We start from the raw sequence: 22,142 nt of genomic DNA on the forward strand, positions 1-22,142 counted from the left end.
CTTAATGTCATAAAATAAGTACTCCCCCCAATAAAAGTGGTTTGCATAGGGCCAACTAAATTAGAATGCACCAATTCTAATGGCACCCTTACCCTTCTAGAATTGATAGAATTAAAAGGAAGCATATGTTTCTTGCCAAAAACACAAGCTTCACACTTTTCACATGAATCTACAATATTTGGAAAATCATCTACCATTATTTTCTTGTATGATAAATTTAAACCAGCAAAACCAAGATGTCCATACTTGAGATGCCAAAACTTGGAGGGGTCTTCAACCATGCTCTTTAAGGATGATTGTTGATGTACTAATGTACATAGATTCTTGGGAGGTGCAAAAATAATTTGAGAAGAGAAAAAAGTCTCTATCCTCAAGGGGAAAATCTAGTTCCTTGTCATTTGGACTATTGCTAGAACATTCTTACTCCCAACTTTCTCATAAATGACACACTTGTCATTTTACATCAGCACTTTGTAACTATTTTGAGTGAGTTGTTCAACACTCATTATGTTTTGCTTCATAGTCGAGGCAAAATATACATTTTGGATTTCCCTCTTCTCACTTTGCTTGGTGCAAACCATTATAGATCCTTTGCCCACAATAGGAATGGTTCCATTGTTTCCCATTCTAAGATTTCAAATTCTTATCAATAAATGAAAAAAGACTTTCATTACCACTCACGTGGTTGATAAAACCACTATCCAAGTACCATACCTAAGGGCTGCCTTCTTCACCAATATTGCACATGATGAAGGTTGTGGGATTGTTTACTTCACCCACATTCACATCAGCCACATTTGCATTATGTCTTAACTGATCTCCTTGTTTTTTCCAGCTTTTACTTGCATAATGCCCATATTTATGGCAATAATAACATTTTGCATTAATCTTGTTAGAGTTGTAGTTCTTCTTACCTCCTCTAGAGTTATTTTGAGAGCTGCTTGGTCCCTTCTAATTTCCTGCTCACCCTAAGATTTCTTCTCTAGCATTCCTTTGTCTGGAGTTGCCATGACCCCTACCTCTAGAGCCTCTATTGAAGCCATTTCTTCCTCTTCCCTTGTCTCTTGAATTTGACTGAGATTTGAAAGCTTTCTCTTGGAAAGATGTTGCTAACTATTAATCTAGTGCTCATGGGTTTGAACTCATCTATTGTCAAGGTAGTGAGGTCATTTTCCTCTTCAATTATCATCACAAGATGATCATACTTTGGAGGTAGACTCCTCAATATCTTCCTCACTAATCTATTATCCTCATAATCATCTCCATTTGATTTCGAGTGGTTTGTCAAACCAGAGGTCCTCGACCTAGAATATGTAATGGACTCATCATCCTTCATTTGAAGGTTCTCAACTCCCTTATAATCATTTGTAGCTTCACTACATAGAATTTATCAATCAATTTGAAATTTGTCTCAAGGATATCCCATGCTTCCTTTGAATAATTAGTTGTTGCTATCTTATGAAAAATTGTTTTTATCATGGCTGCCTCAGTCAAGCTTAAAGATTTTGAATCCCTTCTTGATTCCTTCAACTAAGTCTTTTAATGGTTGGTGAGTGATATATATTGTGTTGGGTCAGTTACATCATTGAACCCATTTACCACAAGCTCCCACAAGTTATTTGCAACCATAATGGTTCTCATCTTCTTTGTCCAAGTGTCATAATTTTGTCCATTAAAGGATGATGGTTGCTACCATGTCCTTCCTACATCTCCAACCATATTTCCCACAAGGTCAAAAACCTAGAATCAATTCCCAAACTCACAAGGATGTGGGACTCAATAGCTTTGATGCCATGAGAAAAAAATTTCCAATTTTACTAACTCAGGGAGATGACTAACCAACATGGTTAATAAGCTCAACAAAAGGAAAAAATTGAGTATGCTCAGTCAACACTAAGATTAAAACTTAGTCATTACTAAGAATATATCGGTCAACACAAATTGGGTTAATTTAGTAAACAAAGGAACCAAGTGATCTTAGAGAACTTGATCAGAGCAGGGACCGAGATATCTTAGTTAACATAGTGATCGAGTGAACTTGGTCAACATAGCTCGGTTAACAAAGTTTGATGTAAAAAGAATCGGCTAGCACTAGAACAAGACAATGACCGAGCTAGGATAAAGGACATAGTTTACATAGGGATTGAGCTAGATGAAAACCATCTAATAGTCTAGTTTATCAACCTTTAAAGCATGAAGGCAAGAATAAAGACTTGCAACTCTATTTTACACAACTATAAAAATATACAATAGAATAGATATGAGAGAAGGCATCAAAAATGTAATACAAAAAATAGAAAAACTTTCTTTCTTTCTTCTTTCTATTAAATTGAGTCAAAACATTACAAATCTAGAATGTAAACTAAAAAATCTAAAAACTTAAACAACTTACTATTATGTCTGATAATGAAATTAAGCTTGTAGCTATAAAGAGTTGCATACAATAAGCTTGGAGCAACCACTGATTCAACATGACAATCATTTAATTAAAAAACATAGAGAGAGAGAGAGAGAGAGAGAGAGAGAGAGAGAGAGAGATCCAACATACTATTGCACACTTTGATATTCCTCTACTACTGCTACTCTACAAATTTTTCTTCTGCTATCTTCTCTTTACTCTATCTCACATTCAAATTGGAAGACATTCCATCCTATTTGTCTTCACACAAAAATTTCCCTATCATTCCAAAAATTTGAATTCAGCTATCGAGTTAAATGATTTTGGTTGTTGGTTCCTACTAGGTAGGTGAGCATAAGGCTCTAGGGATAGTAAAATATATTAAAATTTCAACAACACACATGTGCAGTAGTCAATTTACAAGAAAAATAAGGATTTTTATTGATTTCAATTGTAAATTTACATTCTATTCTATTCTATGTCTTCCACTTGCCTAAAAGGGCTATATGAAGACCTTTCCCAACTAATCTAGTTGATTTTCAAAGATTGTGACTATTGGGGAGTGATTAAGAAAAATTTGTTAAATGTAGTCACAAACTATCAAGCCTTTACTTAATAGTTAGTGTTAACGAAGCTCACTTGAGCATCAAAAACAATTTCCTATATGTGTCGAGCGTTTAGTGATAACCATGTTTAGAGATAGTATTGATCAAGTTGGTTCAGTTAATGAAGGAATGCCAACATGAACTATGTACTAACTGAGTTGGGTCAGTTAACAAAGGGATCCTCTATGTTAACTGAGTACACATTTTTAGAATCTTAAGAACACACCTACCCTACCTTAGGACTAAGATGTTCCTAATGACCACAGTAAAAAACCCATGGTTTATAAACCACGAATGGTGACTAGGCCTTACAAGTAGGCTTATTTGCAATGAAAAACTACTTCTAAAACTTATCAAAGGCTCTTAGGCATGAATTCCCTTGAGTGAAACTCATGAAGATCTTGTTGTAGTGGATACCTTGGAGAGTGGAGGTATAGGTGCTCCACCAATCTCTTAACTGAGTGATCCTAATAGGTCTATGAAATCTCTTAATAGAGTGTTTACTTTATTGTAAGTGTAAAATCATTTAATAGGGTAAGACATAATAGTCATAATAGATTTTAATAGGACAAACCCCTCATAGGGTAGATCATATATTATGGTCAAACATTGTAACCCTAACATGTTAACTTTATAATATTTGTGGGTTTCATACCCCCCTAGTTTTACCTTAACATCTAAGTGTTTCTAGGTAACCAAATAATTTGTGTTATGTATTGAATATTTTCATGGATGTGATGTTTTCATTTACAATTCAACATTATAGTTTTAATGTTATATATGAGGTGTGAGATGTATGACGTGTGAAATCAATAATTTGGTCACAAACTATCAAGCCTTTACTTAATAGTTAGTGTTAACCAAGCTCACTTGAGCATCAAAAACAATTTCCTATATGTGTCGAGCGTTTAGTGATAACCATGTTTAGAAATAGTATTGACCAAGTTGGTTCAGTTAATGAAGGAATGCCAACATGAACTATGTACTAACTAAGTTGGGTCAGTTAACAAAGGGATCCTCTATGTTAACTGAGTACACATGTTTAGAATCTTAAGAACACACCTACCCTACCTTAGGACTAAGATGTTCCTAATGACCATAGTAAAAAGCCCATAGTTTATAAACCACAAATGGTGACTAGGCCTTACAAGTAGGCTTATTTGCAATGAAAAACTACTTCTAAAACTTATCAAAGGCTCTTAGGCATGAATTCTTTTGAGTGAAACTCATGAAAATCTTGTTGTAGTGGATACCTTGGAGAGTGGAGGTATAGGTGCTCCACCAATCTCTTAACTGAGTGATCCTAATAGGTCTATGAAATCTCCTAATAGAGTGTTTACTTTATTGTAAGTGTAAAATCATTTAATAGGGTAAGACCTAATAGTCATAATAGATTTTAACAGGGCAAACCTCTCATAGGGTAGATCATATATTATGGTGAAACATTGTAACCCTAACATGTTAACTTTATAAGATTTGTGGGTTTCATCCCCCCCTAGTTTTACCTTAACATCTAAGTGTTTCTAGGTAACCAAATAATTTGTGTTATGTATTGAATCTTTTCATGGATGTGATGTTTTCATTTACAATTCAACATTACAGTTTTAATGTTATATATGAGGTGTGAAATCAATAATTTGGTTTTGTAAGTAAAAGTTTAAGATCTTGATTCACCCCCCACCACCACACCCCCCCCTCCTCTTAGTATCTTTTTTCCCATTAAATCCTTCAAACACAACCCTCACTAGTTAGGAAACCATGACGATAGGAATATGAGATTTTAAGTCTTATTGTCAAAAGTAAACATGAAGCCAGGATGACTATAATATTCCTTCCTTTTGATTTAGCAAGTGGATGTAAAGACCAAGGCATAAATATGAGCATTCCTAAAATGTTTCTTGTGTACAAGCACACCAAACACATGAGAGATCATTATCTTTCCATGTAATTTTGATTGTTTTGTTTCCAAAGACCCTTTACTATCCATGACTTGAAACATAATTTAGCTTTTCCTACCTGTGGTGACCCATATGTTCACATCCTATGGTAGTTATCCAAATTACAATAGCAATGAGAAATCACTCAAATAGACAAGGATATGATCCAACCTCACTGTAGCAACCAAATAAAATGAGTTGAGGTATATGTAGTGTTCTAATCTTGATGGAGGATCTTACCATAGACATCCAATGTTTTTGAAACTATGAATCATTAAAACTAAACAAATAGTTGCAAAACAAAAAAAAAAGATTATGCCTCTAATTATTGCTTCTCTAGTAAAGATAGACATTTGAGACTTTCTCAAAGGGGAATAAAAAGAAAATATCAATTAAAATATAACACACAAAATAAATTTTAGCAAAGCTCAAGTATATTTTAGTTTTTTTTTTTCATTTCATAAGTTTGATTGTCTATTATGATTGATGTTCAAGGAGTTAGTGTATAAACCCTTCAATACTTAGGAGATAGAAAATTGAATTAGATTGGATGGAAAATTATTGAAAAAAAGGACAACTTGATTCAAATGTAAGGACATTTCCCTTTAGTACAAGTAAATTTCTCCAAGACTACAACATTGACTAGATTCAATCCATGAAGGTTCTAGGAAGAACAAACAATATCATGAAAGTAAATGAAAGTGATGTCCAAGATAAAGAAATAGATGAAAGAAAGAAATCCAAGGAAATGACAATACTAGAAATGAAGAAATTATTAGAAAAGGAAAGTAGTAAAGCAACCAAGGGATGCATTGATAAATTGAGCATTTTGGAACAAGAGGCACTTGTTTATCAAGTTTTTAGCTTCTTGGTTGAGATTCTATTTTTTTGTATTAGGATGCCTATTTTCCAAGTTTTCATCAAGGCACTTTTTCTTCTTTTTAATTTTCTTTTCTTTCTTTCCTTTTTTCAAAATTTTTAATGGGAATTTTTATTTGTTATTTGTCTGGTATTATCAAGGCACTTATTGCTAGGTTTTCACAAAGGTAATAATTTTTTTAGGACGTTTTTGATTTTTTAGGACTTTGAAATATGTAGAAAAGATTATGATGATGTCAGTTATAGAATTTCTTCAGATGAAGGGTATTAATGGGATCATATGGCTATTCTCCCTCTATAGTTGATATGTGCCAGATCTAAAGACAAGAGTAACAATACATAGACCAAGCCTATTAGATTCAAACTTACTCTTCTTTTCTATTGTTGGTTACTTAATTTCTCTCTTAGAATGAGATCACCCACTTTAAATTCTCTCTATCTTACCTTCTTGTTATTACTCTTTGACATTTTCTTTTGATAAGATCTTACTACAACAATTGGGGTCAAATTGTGATGACAATTTGCAACAACGGTGTAATTTGTGGTGATTTTCATATTTATTTTTTATAATTCTCCTTAAAATCATTGCAATACTGACATTGGCATTGCAATTGTGATAGCTCCATGAGCATAAACAAAAAAAAAAAAAAATATAAATCATTTTCCATTTGTTTTCATTGTGAAGAGTTGTGTGTAAAAGAGGTGGAGAGCTCTGAATGAGGGTGGAGAGCTGTAAACGTTGTTGTGCCCTTGTGATTAGTGCATTTGGTTGTTGTACCCTTGTGATTAGTACATTTCATTCCCATGCCCTTACTTTGTGATTTCATTATAATGTCATGCCCTTGCTCTACGATTTCATTGCCATGTCATGCCCTTGTAATCTATGTGCCCTTGCTTTGTGATTTTCTTCAAGGGGTGAGAAGAGGTACACATGTAACTATTTTTTTGTTTCCTTGTAAACATGTATGTCTTTATATTTCCTTAAGAATTCATCTTTTTATATAGTTAGAGAGATCTCTTTTAAGGTTCTTATTACATGTTATCTCACAGCAGAAAAAAATGATCCAACTGCATACATATTCCAGAATCCAAATAATAAAACAATAAAACTCACTCAACCTGTGCTAAGTGACCTACCTCAAGATCCTACACAAAAATAATGCAAAAAAAAAGGGCAGATTTTGCAAGAAATTTTACAAAAACATATCATAGCAGATATTTTTAGAAAGAAACAAGCCATAACCTAGTTAAATTGGTATAGTTGCTGATTAACTGGGTTGATTACAAATTCCTATAGAACTTTCATCAAATTAGGTACAATAAAATGAACAATCAACTTTACAAAAAATTATTTAGTTGTATACATATTCTAGAATCCAAATAATAAAACAATAAAGCTCACTCAACTTGACTTACCTCAAGATCCTACACAAAAACAATGCAGACCACTAAAAATGGGCAAAGTTTGCAAGAAATTTTACAAAAACATATCATAGTAGACATTTTTAGAAAGAAACAAGCCATAACCTAGTTAAATTGGTCTAGCTAATGATTAGCTAGGTCAATTACAAGTTCTTGTACAATTATCATCAAATTAGGTACAATAAAATAAACAATCAATTATTGCCAACTAGTAGGATCAAATACATTTTTTGAAGGTGATAAAATTACATATGCAGATGCATCACTTACATGCCAGGCATGAAGTGTATTCCCCAACTTTAAAAAAATGGTTGGATATGAAGGATCCATATGTTGGCCTAGTAGTGAAAGCCAAGGATGTAACCATGCATGCATTGGAGTCCCCCTATGAGGATCCCAAGCATCTAGTACCAATTTTAATTATGGGTGGTTTCATATTGAAATGTGGTTTGAAGGTAATGGTTTGTAAGCATGGGTACTCTCTTTGTTCGACTCTCTCTTTTTAGTTATTATACATGGCTATATCTTGAGTTTTGTTGGATATCATTATTTATTTGGATATGGTCTATTGGGACCCTTCCTTTTTCAAAACTTTATGCAGGACATAGGTTTTCCAAGTAAGTCTTCCAAGTGAATGAGATACATATAAAACTAATGTAATCTTTAAAATTAACAGTATGATATTCTCTTTCTCATTTTTTTGTTATTGATTTTGGTGTGGACTATCAAAATACATAGAATGATATTACATTGTAAACAAGATTCTCTTTGAAAATAATTTGAACAATCAGTTGTTCCCAGCTAGCAGGACCAAATACAATTTTTCAAGGTGATAAAATTGCATATGAAGATGCATCACTTGCATGTCGGGCATGAAGTGCATTCCCCAACTTATAAAAAATGGTTAGATATAAAAGCTCCATATTTTGACCCAGAAATGGAAGCTAGGGATGTTGAAGAATAACTTCAGTGAAGAGTTAAATGAAAGGAGTTAAAGAAGCAAGTAATGCTTCTATGTAAATGTCATAATCACGAGGATCATTCCCTTGTAGAAGCCTCTACCACAATGACATTACCTCTAAACCTCTAAATATATTGAGAGAGATTTTGTGGTCAAAATTAAGGCCCTTTCAAATCATGATCAAATAGGGCCCTAAGGCGCAAATGTCTTGGACATCAATTTGAGCACCCAAGATCATGATTAAGGATTTCAAAGTCATGAGGATGAATTAGGTGAGATAACCTCCCTAACATGGATATAAAAGTGAATGTGATGGGGAAAAATAATAATAGCCCAACCCACTAGGAGTTAGCAAGGTAGATCTAATATTAACACCATGTTCTTTCTCATGAGCTAACAGTTCTTCAGGTGCATTTTCTTGTAAAACATTAATTTTGTTGAAAAATTGTAAACTATGAGAAAATGTGTTCTTGTTTTCTATTACCATTTATGGGCTTCTCTTGAAAAAAAATCAAAATGAAGAGGCATAAATACACCAAATTTTTCTTTCAAAACCTTATGTTCAGATATAAACATTAAGTACAACATATCCAATATTTTTGCAGATATACACATTAATTACACCAATTTTTTCTTTCAAAAGCATATGTGTAGATATAAAAATCAAGTACAAAATGTTTAATATTTTTGTAGATAGATACATTACTTGTACCAAATTTATCTATCAAAACCATATGTGCAGATACAAACATTAAGTAGATGATGCTCTTGATGCTCTTGATGCTACTACTGATCACAGTGATGATGCTTCTACTAATCATGATGATGATGATGATGAGGATGATTATAACCTTTTACTCTTTATAATTCATATGTGATTCTAATATTATATGTAATTTTGAGTATATGTATCATGAATTTTTTAGCTAACATAAGACAATCGTTTTACTATTGCAGAAACATGAAGCCCATTCATGAGCATCCGACACGCTCTCATGGATCATTTGTATAAGTTAGTACACCCCATAGAGATTAATTCCTTTTACTATGTGTAAAATATCTCTCTCATTTTCACCTATCTCTCTTCTTTTGTGGAGTACAAGTACCAACAAATAGGTATTCATTAGATTTGTCTTCCTTGAGCAAGTAAAATGTAGGAATGGAAGAAGAAAGTGTATGTCTAAATGAAGGAGATCGAATTGAGGTCAAAATATCAAAAATAAATTCAATAAGTGCATGGAATTTTTTCTTTATCAAGGGGGGTCATGTTCTTATGATGATGTGAGTAAAGGTGACTCCAATGTGCCCTTTAGGTACAAACACCTATAGAAACAATGGGTCCCCAATGAAATTCTTCCAATAAACTTTTTATTTTTGTGTTGGAGAGAGGATATATCACATAGCACCATCCTCATTACATGGTTTGGGCCTATTTTCCATGGATGACATAAAAAATGTCTCTTATAAAAAGGTTGTTGAATTAATGGAGTATGTCAAACGTTGCTATGATTATAGTAGTTGGATGCAAATTGTTAGATAGAAAAAAGTATGTGTAGGTGTGCACTCATGGAAAATCATATACAACAAAAAGTTAGTAAAAAAATTAAAATAGTAGCTATATAGATTGATGGAAGGCCAAAATTATTAGGGAATATTGTAGGTTTTATAAATAGTACATTACCTACGTCAACTAAGAATTGACCCAATTGCATATTTGAGGCACATGAGGGAAATTGCATATTTGTATGTGTGATAAAATCAATACGTGGAGGCAAAGATCTTCTTCTTGATTAAAAATTGAATCACATAGATACAAACAAACCCACTATCATGGGTGAGTTGGTATGTAATGAAGATAAACACACCATTAAATTTGTATATATTTTTTGCTAGCTTAGAATAATAATACGTGTTTTAACATGTCTCAATGTTTTTTTTTTGAAATGCAAGGCTATAGTATGGATCAATAGCTACATGATACACACAATGGTGATGGTTCTTCTTCTCGATAGGTAAAAATCATTGTGGTTGTACAAGTTAGATACAAGAAATATGTTAATGCATATTTTTTATTATGTTTTATTCATCACTACCATTTTGGATTGATTTAAAATATAGGTCCAATAATATTTCTCTCACAAATGAGTGATGATCAGGATAAGGGAAAGGAAAAAATAGTCTATGAGGATGAGGAGCAGCATGATGAGTTGGCTGAATTTATTATTAATTTTGGTTCAACCCCTAATCCTATGATTGCATTGAAAAAGTTGATTAATGATATAGGAATAAAATTATCACAATTGACATTAACTCAACCTCTGACTCCTGCATCACAAGATATGATTGATAGGTTGGTGAACCTAGTTTGCACATATATAGTAAGTATTAATGTGGTTTTTAATTATAACAAAAATTCAATAATAGTTTTTATAGTATACTATTTTATTTATGTCATTAAATAAAATGCATGTGTTATTTTTTTAGAGGATGCTAAGGATGTTCAATGGCATTCCCCTAGAGGATGATACTTGAGGTGGTTCAAGTACATCACATGTTCTATCCTACACTTGTGTTTTGCTCAAACAATATTTTTTTAATAGATTTAACAATATTTTAAAAAAATTTCTCTAACAATCTCATTTTTCAGCTCCTACTATTGATCCTTTGTTCACTACACTGCCTACTACAAGGAACAAAATCAAAGAGACATTGCCGACTGTAAATTTGACAACATAGCTCAGTGATAGATGTAGTGGCATCACCTATTGGTAAGTTTATTCCTCTTTTTCTCTCTCATTTTTCATGTGTTAATTTCACTTGAATTATTATTTCTTATGGGGCATTTTTTAATATTGGATTCATTTTATATAGGAGGTGATGAGGACCTTCCTGGGTGTTCCTGTGTTAGATGTATGGGAACATTAAAGAATTGTGATTAGTTGCTCATTAGAAATGAAGATGGTCTTCCCTTGAAAGTACCCCAACTTCTAGGTACTTTAAAGATTCATCCTTTCTTTTAATATACAATATTATACTTATAATCAAATGCACTAACTCCCTTTCAATAACTACTAATCACATTATTATTTTGTAGGGAATAAAATATTTTATGGAAAACTTAATGATGAATGTTTGTGTATATTTGGGCCAACCATACATAGAGGATATCATATTTTGATTTTATTTCTAGATCATGTTCCTTAATTTGATCAATTTCTTCAAGTAAATTAAAAGGTAGCTTCAGTTCATTTATGAATCTAACAATTTTTTTCTTTTCTTAAAAGGTAGAATTCACAAGAGAAAGAGTTAAAGGACCAACTCATTGATGCCATGATACCCTTTTTGGACCTAACATCTTTCAAAAACTTAGGCTCCTTGAAAAAGAGGTCCAAGCTTTAAAGTATATTAGGTTCAACTACAAGACCCAAATGGAAAAAACCCTTGTTATCAACAACCCCCCTATATTCCATTATTGAGTGGGAGAATCTTATAAAGGATTCTACTAAGAAAAAAAAAATAGATGACGGAGAAATGGTACCACCTGAGGAAAGAATGTATATCATAATAAATCCAATCCCTTTCATGTATCTAAATTATTGTATTTGATCCTTTCTTGATCAATTCTATGCATGAATATCAAATCATTACTCGATCTGTTACAAATAAAGGATACCAATCAATAATATTTTAATCCCCTCCCAAACTATATTTATGGGACTTATCTAAAAAATAAATGTGGTTGAAGCTCTATTAGAATAGAAAATAATCTTAAACAAAAAATTCACAAAAAATTATATAACACAACACAACTCTATTAGAACAGAAAAAAATCTCTTTTATTCCATGCTTAGCCAACAAAGTTTTCTAGAATTTTCTAGACACATATTGAGAAGACTAAAGAAAGAGTGGTGCTTTACCTACTTATTTTTTGTACAACATATATGCATAAGCTTGAAGGAGAGATGCCCAACATTGTACTTGTGCCCTTTTCATATTATAATTTAGACATTTGCAGTCCTTGGGATATCGCTTTCTCCATTGGCTAAATACTGAAATAAGAGTACTACATTTTGATATTTATTCATTATGTTGGCCTTTGATATTTCTAGAATTAATGATTCTTTGGTGACTAACATATACCAAACTGATCACAACAATAATGGATTTGATACCAATATGATGCAGAGGGGATTGTGGTTTAACTAACCAAACACATTTTTTCTTAACAAGGTCTTAATGACTATCCAATAGTCTAATAATTAGTAGCCTTCCTAAAGAATCACTTAGGACTTTTCCTCCTCCTTTCTAAGTTATCTAACAAGACAATCCAAAAATTCTAAAAACTCTCCAACCAAACAAAACTTGAATCCTATTCCTTCCCAAGGACTACCTTTCCACAAGTGCTTTACTAACTGGGATATAATCAAGTTATAATTTCTCATAGAGAATGAATGTTTTTATATATTAATTAGACCCAATATGTAACCATATATACTTTGGTTCTTTCCATGAGAAGACCCACAATCCAATTTGTTGCAGTAAGGGCTAAAAGCGGCATGATAAAATTAGCCCTCCTAATGAGGTATTTGAGTTTTTTCTCCTACATATCCTAAATGACCCCCAAATTAAATTACATATTTAGAAACTCTTTTTAGGCTATGAAATATAGTCAAAGAATAGTAATTTTTTTTTTCTTCTCTCTCCCTTCACCTAGATTGAACAAGATTAGGCCTAATTTGCAGATTTAAGACCAACTCACTCAGTAAGTTACTATTAAAAATATTCACTGGACATCTCTATTAATAAGGAAAAAATCCTATACCCTTGATGATATGATTTTTAGCTATTTTCATTGTTGGTCAAAACCTTTATATTATGTTGTATGACACAAGGAGAAGTGTTACTAATATACCTATAATCTTGTCCAACTTCCATTAACTTCTAATATAAATAGATGACTAGATTCTTCATCTTGTATTTACATTTTCATTGGGACTTATTTTTAGTTTTCTATTGATTATTCACCGTTATATTTTCCAAGTTGTTTCTAGTGTTTTCACATCATTCTTTCTTTGTTTCTACCCAATTGTCTATTTGTTGTCATCTCGAATGCATCCTTTTGGCATAGGGTGAAATTATTTGTTAGAAAAAGGATTTTTATTTTGTGGAGTAATATATTCACAATAACAAGAAATAACTCCTTGTGTCATTGTCATTATTAAAAAAAAATCATCTGTGATCTCACACAAACCTTGATCCAATATTTCCTTTTATCCCTCAAGTTTTTGGGATGGGGAGGATGGTAAGGGACAACAATTAAAATAAGGAAATTGATAGAAGTATGGAAAATTTTCAATTATTCACATCATAAAATTGTTAAATTATTCACCATTAAACATAATAAAAGCTTAATTAATAAAATTAGACTTGAATTGAGATTTCACATGAGAATTGACAATCAAATCAACAAAAAATGCTTCCACTATCAATGTGCATAAATCTCATATAATTGTTATAATAAAAAAATGCCTAAGGAGAATATTGAGCCCTAAATTTTGGGTAACCACATCAGCTATGCTACTGCTAAAGGAAAAGATGGTATTGGTGAGCTGGAATAATTTTCCTAGCAGATTGAGGATAGTAACTTTTGTTGAACTATAAAATATTACTGGTAAGCTAATCACCAAAATTGGTTCTTAGTAACTCATACAGATTGTAATTATTTTTAATAAAAATAACTTGATGGCACAACACATGGGCTTACATGGCATGGAAATAAATTCAAGTCTCAATTGATTTGATTTGGTGGAAGCATCTTGGTAGTCATCTATGTTGGAAATGATTGAAAAGATCATGAACGAAGAATAATGGAACTGGTAAAGAACATTTCAAGCATTGTTTTGTCATTGATGTCAAACTTGCTACTTGCAGGAATGACAATTGCTTAAGTGATCCAAATACTATCAATTGGTTGATTGAGAAGGAGGTGGTAATCAATAAGATGTAACTAGAGTACCTAGAGAAAGGTTGAAGTTATGATGTTGTAATGAAATATAAGGATCAACTAAGCTATTGATGAAATATTGTATTGATGACATACTCTAAGACACAAAGGATGGACACACTGAGACACATCAAAGATGTAAGGATTAACTAGTTTCATTAGAGAGAACTGAGCTAGCTAATAAGTGTCGAACAGATTCTCAGTTGAAGCTGAGCAAGTTCAACTTAGTGTGTGCTGAGTGAAGATTAGGTGATGAGTGATCTTCAGGTATCGAGCAACTTTTTGGTGCTGAGTAAAGATTAGGTGTCGAGTTACATAGAATTTCTTTAGGTGCCAAGTGCCAGTAAATAACAATAGAAGCCGAGTAACACAGAGGCGAGCATCAATAAACCAATGATGTCGAGTTGCTGCATTATTTGTTAAAGTCAAAGATTTTCCAGATCAATAGTGATAAGCTCATTACATCAAATTTTGTGAATTAGATGGATGATAGGGATGATGAGTAGATGTCACATAATTCTATGTAATCCATGCAAACCATTTTCAAGGCAAATGTTAAAGGATTTATCATGAATTTTCTAGAAGAAACAATTTGTAGGGAAAACAATACCATTTTCTCAAGATAAAATTAAGATTTGAGTGGGAAATGAAGAATATAAATTCTTTATAAGGAATTATAGGCTAGAGATCAAATGTGCATGCATGAGAGGGAATCGGTCATAAGTGTGATCATGCAAAGAAGCCAAGAGGAGTAAAAATAGAGCATCATGACTCTGAGATTGATCAAATGACCATAGAGTACTTTGGCATAACAAGTGGAAGAACTCAAGGAGATAGATCTTGAAGAGTGAACAAGCTATTAGCACTGCAAGGGAGGAAAGCTAAGCAAAGAAAATGATTGAAGAGCAATCTGAAATCTGTAAGGTTGAAGTTGCAATTTGTATCAGGTCAAAACCCTTCTAATACTTTCTTACCATTGTATTAGGTATTAAAACCCTATATTGCTAGGTTAGCTTAACAGCTAGGTGGATAAGCCTCAAGAAAAGGATAAAGAGATCCCTAGGAGAAGGACAAAGAGATCCTTAGGAGAAGGATAAAGAGATCCTTAGGAGAAGGATAAGAGATCCTTAGAGAGGAGGATAGGAGATCCTTAGAAAGGGATAAAAGATTTTTTTGAGAAGGTGACTAAAAATCCCATGGGCTTGGGTGAGCCTAATAGCTCTATGTAAATCCTTTAACAGGGTGACATTCTAAGTCGAATGTTCTTACATCCTTTAACAGGGTCACATCTTACAATGTGTAAAGCCTTTAATAGGGAACACCATCAGAAGTGGTGGAAATCAATTGCGAGGTTATTTTGTGGGTATCATCCCCACCCCAGCTTTACCTTCTTATTCTTGGAGGGTTTCTAGGTCATCAAAATCTTTAGTGTTATGGTGTGATGTATGTTTGCTTTTCATGATTGTTTAATGTTCAATTGCATGCATGATAATTTTAGTTATGTGTCATTAAGGATTAGAAAAAAAAGTTGTTTTGGACATCATTGGACCTTGGATAACTGATTCACCCCCCCTCTTAGTTATTCTAAATAATTCTAATAATTGGTATCAGAGCATACTGCTGATTTGTTTCAAGGTACTAGCAGTAGGAAGATCAAGATGTCCAAGAGAGAAGTTCCCAAGCTAAACAAAGACAACTTTGTTGCATGGAAAAGTTTGATGAAGCTACATCTTGGATCAATAGGTGACTATGCAAAGACCTCAATCATAGTTGATCATGTAGACCCTGTAGGACCCCTCACTATAGATGACATGAGCAAGAAGGAGCACAAACAAGAAATGTTAGATATTGCTTCAAAACTAAGCTATGTTGAGTATGATGACATCAAAGGATGTGATACTGCACATCAAATGTGGAAAACATTGTCAAGAGAGCCAAAAGAGAGAGCCTAAGAGGGAAGTTTGATGATATGAAAATGGAAGAAGGAGAGAATGCTACTAAATATGGTGCAAGGATGAAGAAAGTAGTAAGTGCCATAAGAAGTCTAGGAGGACAGTTAGCAGAAGAAACAACATATAGAAAATACTTGAGAACTAAGCTTCCCATCTATGCTATAAGAGTATTAGCCATCCAAGAACTAAGGTGTGTACTAGGAAACATAGTGACATTTGAAGGAATAATTGGAAGACTCACTACCTTTGAGCTATCGAAATTTGACAACTACAAGCCAAAAAACTTTGAATCTACATTCAAAGCCAAGATGACGATAAAAGACAATGATGAGGTGCAAACAAAGAAAAAGAATGGAAAAGGAAAGTATGTATCCAGTGATATTAGCACTGATGAAGATGATGTAGACCAATTGGAGGCATTACTAGCAAGAATATTTCATAGAGGAAAAAGAAAATTCAAAGGTAACCTACCAATCATTTTTTTTAATTGTAATGACGTTAGTCACATTGCAGCCAAATGCACATAAAAGAAAAATTACAAGGATGGAGGCAACATTAAGAACAAGAAAGAGGAAAACAAGGACTACAGAGGTAAAGGCAAAAGATGCTACATTGTTGAAGAAGACTCTGATGAGAATGATGATGAAGTAGTCTATGTGGCTATGAAAGATGAATCAGATGAAGATTAAACAACTGCCCTGGTAACTTGCATGAACATGAATGATAGATGGATCATAAATAATGGATTCTCTCATCACATGATTGGAGACAAAAGTAAGCTCATTACCTTTACTCAATATGAAGGAAATAGTGTTAGATTTGGTAACAATGCACCATGTCAGATCAAAGGGAAAGGTAGCATCAAGCTTACTAAAAAGATATCATGTGATAATGCATACTATGTTGAAGGCCTAAATTATAACTTGTTAAGTGTCTCACAGTTAAGTAACATAGGATACAAGGTTGAATTTGGAAATGGAATTGCCAAAATCTATGATTCTCAAGGAAGTCTAATAGGAAAAGGTGATCAGACTAGGAGTAATTTGTTTTATCTAGGCATGGAAGATGCTTCTCGTCTCATTGTTCAAACTGATGATGTGTGGTTATGGCACAAGAGGCTATGTCATGTAAATTTTGACAATCTGATAAGCAGAAGCAAAATGAAAAAAGTAAGAGGTCTACCAAAGTTGAAGAAACCTGATAACACCATGTGCAAATAATGCCAACTATGGAAAATGGCCAAGTCAACTTTCAAAAGCAAGGCTTATACTTCTAATGAAGTATTTGAGCTAGTTCATACTGACTTGTGTAGTCCTATTGAAGTACAAAGCTACAAAGGTGATAGATACATAATGTTATTTGTAGATGACTATTCAAGGATGATGACAGTCATGTTCCTAAAATTAAAATTAGATGCATTTCAAATGTTCAAATGGTACTTGGCCAGAGTGGAGAAAGAGACTGGAAAGAGCCTAAAATGTCTCAGATCTAATAGAGGAGGAGAATTCACATCAAGAGAATTTGAAGAGTTCTGCAATGAAAGAGGAATCAAAAGGAAAAAATTAGCACCTAGGACTCCACCTTAGAATGGTATAGTAGAGAGATGGAATAGATTAGTTTTTGACTATGCCAAGACCTTAATGATGGAGAAAAATGTTGCACTCAGGTACTGGAGAGAAGCTGTAAATACTGTAGTCTACACACTTAACAAAGTTCAAGTTAAGAAAGGTACAAATGCAACACCTTTTGAAATATGGTATGGGCATTCTCCTAATGTAAAACATTTCCAAATATTTGGATGCAAATGCTCTATATATAAAGAATCTAGAAATGGAAAGTTTGATACAAAAAGTGAGGAAGGCACATTTCTTGGTTATTCTACTAGAAGTAAAGCTTATAAGTGTTTGAATGTTAACACTAGCAAAGTAGTAGAAAGCACAAATGTGAAGTTTGATGAGTTTGCAAAAGTTCAAAGTGTTGAAGACATCAAGAAAGTAGAAGAATACAAGACCTTTGTCTACCTTTATGAAGGTATACCTGATAATGGTGAAATTGCAACTAAGAATGGCAATCAACAACAAAATCTAGCATCTTTTGAGTTACAGATAATGAATGCTGAATAGCAGACACATTCAGAAGCCAAGCTGCAAAATGCAAAAAATGTTCATTCAGATTCTAAGAATAGCGAACAAGAAGAAAATGAACAAATACTTGATGTAAATATGCATGAGAGATCAGATTCTGAAAGAGACAACATGCAAACAAGGAAAGACCCAGTACTGGAAAAGTATGTGAAAAGACATCATCCTACAGATCAAATTATTGGAAACAAAGAGGCATGACCAATGAAAAGGAATAGACTCAGAAGTGAAACATGTTTTCTCATCAAAATGGAACAAAAAATAGTAAGTGAAGCCATAAAATATGATGACTAGTACAATGCCATGAAAGAAGAAATAGAACAAATTGAGAAGAACAAGACATGGACCTTAGTCTCAAAACCAGTTGACAAGAATATAACTGGAACCAAGTGGGTGTTTAGAAACAAGTTAGATGAGAATGGTGAAATCACAAGGAACAAGGCAAGACTAGTTTGTAAAGGGTATGCACAAGAAGAAGGACTAGACTATGGAGAAACTTTTGCTCCAGTTGCCAGAATGGAAGGAGTAAGGACCTTACTAGCATATGAAGCCTTCAAAAGATTTAAAGTTTATCAAATGGATGTTAAGTCCACATTTTTGAATGGTATACTTGAAGAGGAAGTCTACATAGAGAGACCTGAAGGTTTTGTTGATGAAAAGAACAAAAATAAGGTATGCAAATTACACAAGGCTCTATATGGATTAAAGCAAGCCCCTAGAGCATGGTATGAGAGACTTCACAAGTATCTGGTGCAAATAGGATTTGAAAGAACTGATAATAACAGTAACATGTACATCAAATTAGAAAAAGGTAAGCATATTCTTGTATTTGAAATATTTGTGGATGACATAGTATTTGAAGGAAAGGAAGTACTTTGCAAAAGTTTTGCTGACAAAATGAAACATGAGTTTGAAATGTCTATGTTTGGAGAAATCAAGTTATTTGTAGGATTGCAAGTACATCAGCTAAAACATGGCATATTCATGACACAATCAAAATATATCAAGGAGATACTCAAAACATTTGGATTGGAAGACTCCAAACCTGTAAGCACACCAATGGCAATAGGACATAAGCTATCTAAAAATGATGAATCAATTGAAGTCAATCAAACAATGTACAAATCCATGATCAAAAAACTACAATATGTTGTACATAGTAGACCATACATAGCACTAGTAGTTGGAATAGTGGCTAGATTCTCTACTAATCCTAGAAAAAATCATCTCATGGTAGTAAAGAGGATAATGAGGTATCTCAAATGAATTAATGATTTTGGCCTATATTACAAAAAGAATGAGAAGTTTGAGCTCAATGCATACACAGATGTAGATTGGGGAGGCAACATTGATGATAGGAAAAGCACAAGTGGAGGAGCATTATTCTTAGGTAAAAGGCTAGTTACTTGGACTAGCAAGAAACAAACATGCACATCTCAGTCCACTGCAGAAGCAGAATATGTGGCAATAGTAGTCAATTGTACAAACATTGTGTGGCTTAAACATCTATTGAAAGGAATGAAAGAAGAGGTAACCAAACTCATGATATTGTATTGTGATAATAAAAGTGCTATAAACATATCCAAGAATCCATTAATGCATGCAAAAACCAAGCATATTGCAATCAAGTATCACTATGTTAGAGAATTGGTGAAAGACAAACAAGTGAAGATGGAGTAAATTCACACAAAGGAACAAACTATAGATATCTTCACCAAACCATTGCCCAAGGATGCTTATGAATATCTTAGAGGCAAGCTGGGGGTAATGCCCCTAACTCAAGCCATCTAAAGCAACAGAGAAATTGCACTGCATCAACAGAAGTAGCTCATTGAAATATCAGAAGAATGATGCAGAGGATGACAATAGGTATAGAACTTCCAAATCAGTCACAAGCATGGTGACTGAGGGAGAAAAAATAAGATGCAAAGCTTATATTTGCCATGTTGAAGATGCTATATCTTTGGCATTTATGTCAAAGAGGAGGATATATGAGAAACTGATCAATACAAAGTAAGAGGGATATATATATATATATATATATATATATATATATATATATGAGAGAGAGATGTATATGAAAGAGAGAGATTCAGAAGAGTAAGGATGCAGCAGTCCAGAGGGAGAAGCAAAACAAAGGTTTCGGTTTGTATCAGCAAAAGAAAATGTATGTAATTTTGGTGGTAACTAAGTTGATCAGCTTTCACATTTGATCAGTTTGGTTTGTCATCAATGCCAAAGAGGGAGATTGTTGAAAATGATTGAAAAGATCATGAATGAAGAATAATGGAACTGGTAAAGAATGTTTTAATCATTATTTTTTCATTGATGTCAAAGTTGCTACTTGTAGGAATTACAATTGCTTAAGTGATCCAAATACTATCAATTGGTTGATTGACAAGGAGGTGGTAATCAATAAGATGTAACTAGAGTGCCTAGAGAAAGGTTGAAGTTATGATGTTGTAATGAAATATAAGGATCAACTAAGCTATTGATGAAATATTGTATTGATGACATACTCTAAGACACAAAGGATGGACACATTGAGACACATCAAAGATGTAAGGAATAGCTAAGTTCATTGGAGAGAACTGAGCTAGCTAATAAGTGTCGAACAAATTCTTAGTTGAAGCTGATCAAGTTCAACTTAGTGTGTGCCAAGTGAAGATCAGGTGTTGAGTGAAGATTAGGTGACGAGTGATCTTCAGGTACTGAGAAACTTTTTGGTGTCGAGTAAAGATCAGGTGCCAAGTTACACAAAATTTCTTCAGGTGCCGAGTGCCAGTAAATAAAAATAGAAGTTGAGTAACATAGAAGGAGTCGAGCATCAGTAAACCAATGATGCCAAGTTGCTGCATTATTTGTTAAAGTCAAAGATTCGCTAGATCAACAATGATAAGGTCATTACATCAAATTTCTTGAATTAGTTGGATGATAGGGATGATGAGTAGATGTCACAGAATTTTATGTAATCCATGCAAACCATTTTCAAGGCAAATGCTAATGGATTTATCACGAAGTTTCTAGAAGAACCAATTTGGAGGGAAAACAATACCTTTTTCTCAAGAACAAGTTAAGATTTGAGTGGGAAATGAAGAATAGAACTTCTTTATAAGGAATTATAGGTTAGAGATCAAATGCACATGCATGAGAGGGAATTGGTCATAAGTGTGATCATGCGAAGAAGCCAAGAGGAGTAAGAATAGAGCATCATGACTCTGAGCTTGATCAAGTGACCATAGAGTGCTTTGGCATAACAAGTAGAAGAAAACAAGGAGATAGATCTTGAAGGGTGAACAAGCTATTAGCACTACAAGGGAGGAAAGCCAAGCAAAGAAAAGGACTGAAGAGTGATATGAAATCTGCAAGGTTGAAGTTGCAATCTGTATTAGGTCAAATCCCTTCTAATACTTTCTTACCATTGTATTAGGTATTAAAACCCTACATTTATAGGTTAGCTTGATTGCTAGGTGGATAAGCCTCAAGAAAAGGATAAAGAGATCCCCAGGAGAAGGACAAAGAGATCCTTAGGAGAAGGATAAAGAGATCCTTAGGAGAAGGATAAGAGATCCTTAGAGAGGAGGATAGGAGATCCTTAGAAAGGGATAAAAGATTCTTTTGAGAAGGTGACTAAAAATACCATGGACTTGGGTGAGCCTAATAGCTCTATGTAAATACTTTAACAAGGTGACATTCTAAGTTGAATGTTCTCAAATCCTTTAATAGGGTCATATCTTACAATGTGTAAAGCCTTTAACAGGGCAGACCATCAGAAGTGGTTGAAATCAATTGCGCAATTATTTTGTGGGTATCATCCCCACCCCAGTTTTACCTTCTTATTCC

The sequence above is a fragment of the Cupressus sempervirens genome, chromosome 10 (assembly GCF_028749045.1).
Source record: "Cupressus sempervirens isolate cs-2001-9-10 chromosome 10, ASM2874904v1, whole genome shotgun sequence".
Taxonomy (NCBI): Eukaryota; Viridiplantae; Streptophyta; class Pinopsida; order Cupressales; family Cupressaceae; genus Cupressus; species Cupressus sempervirens.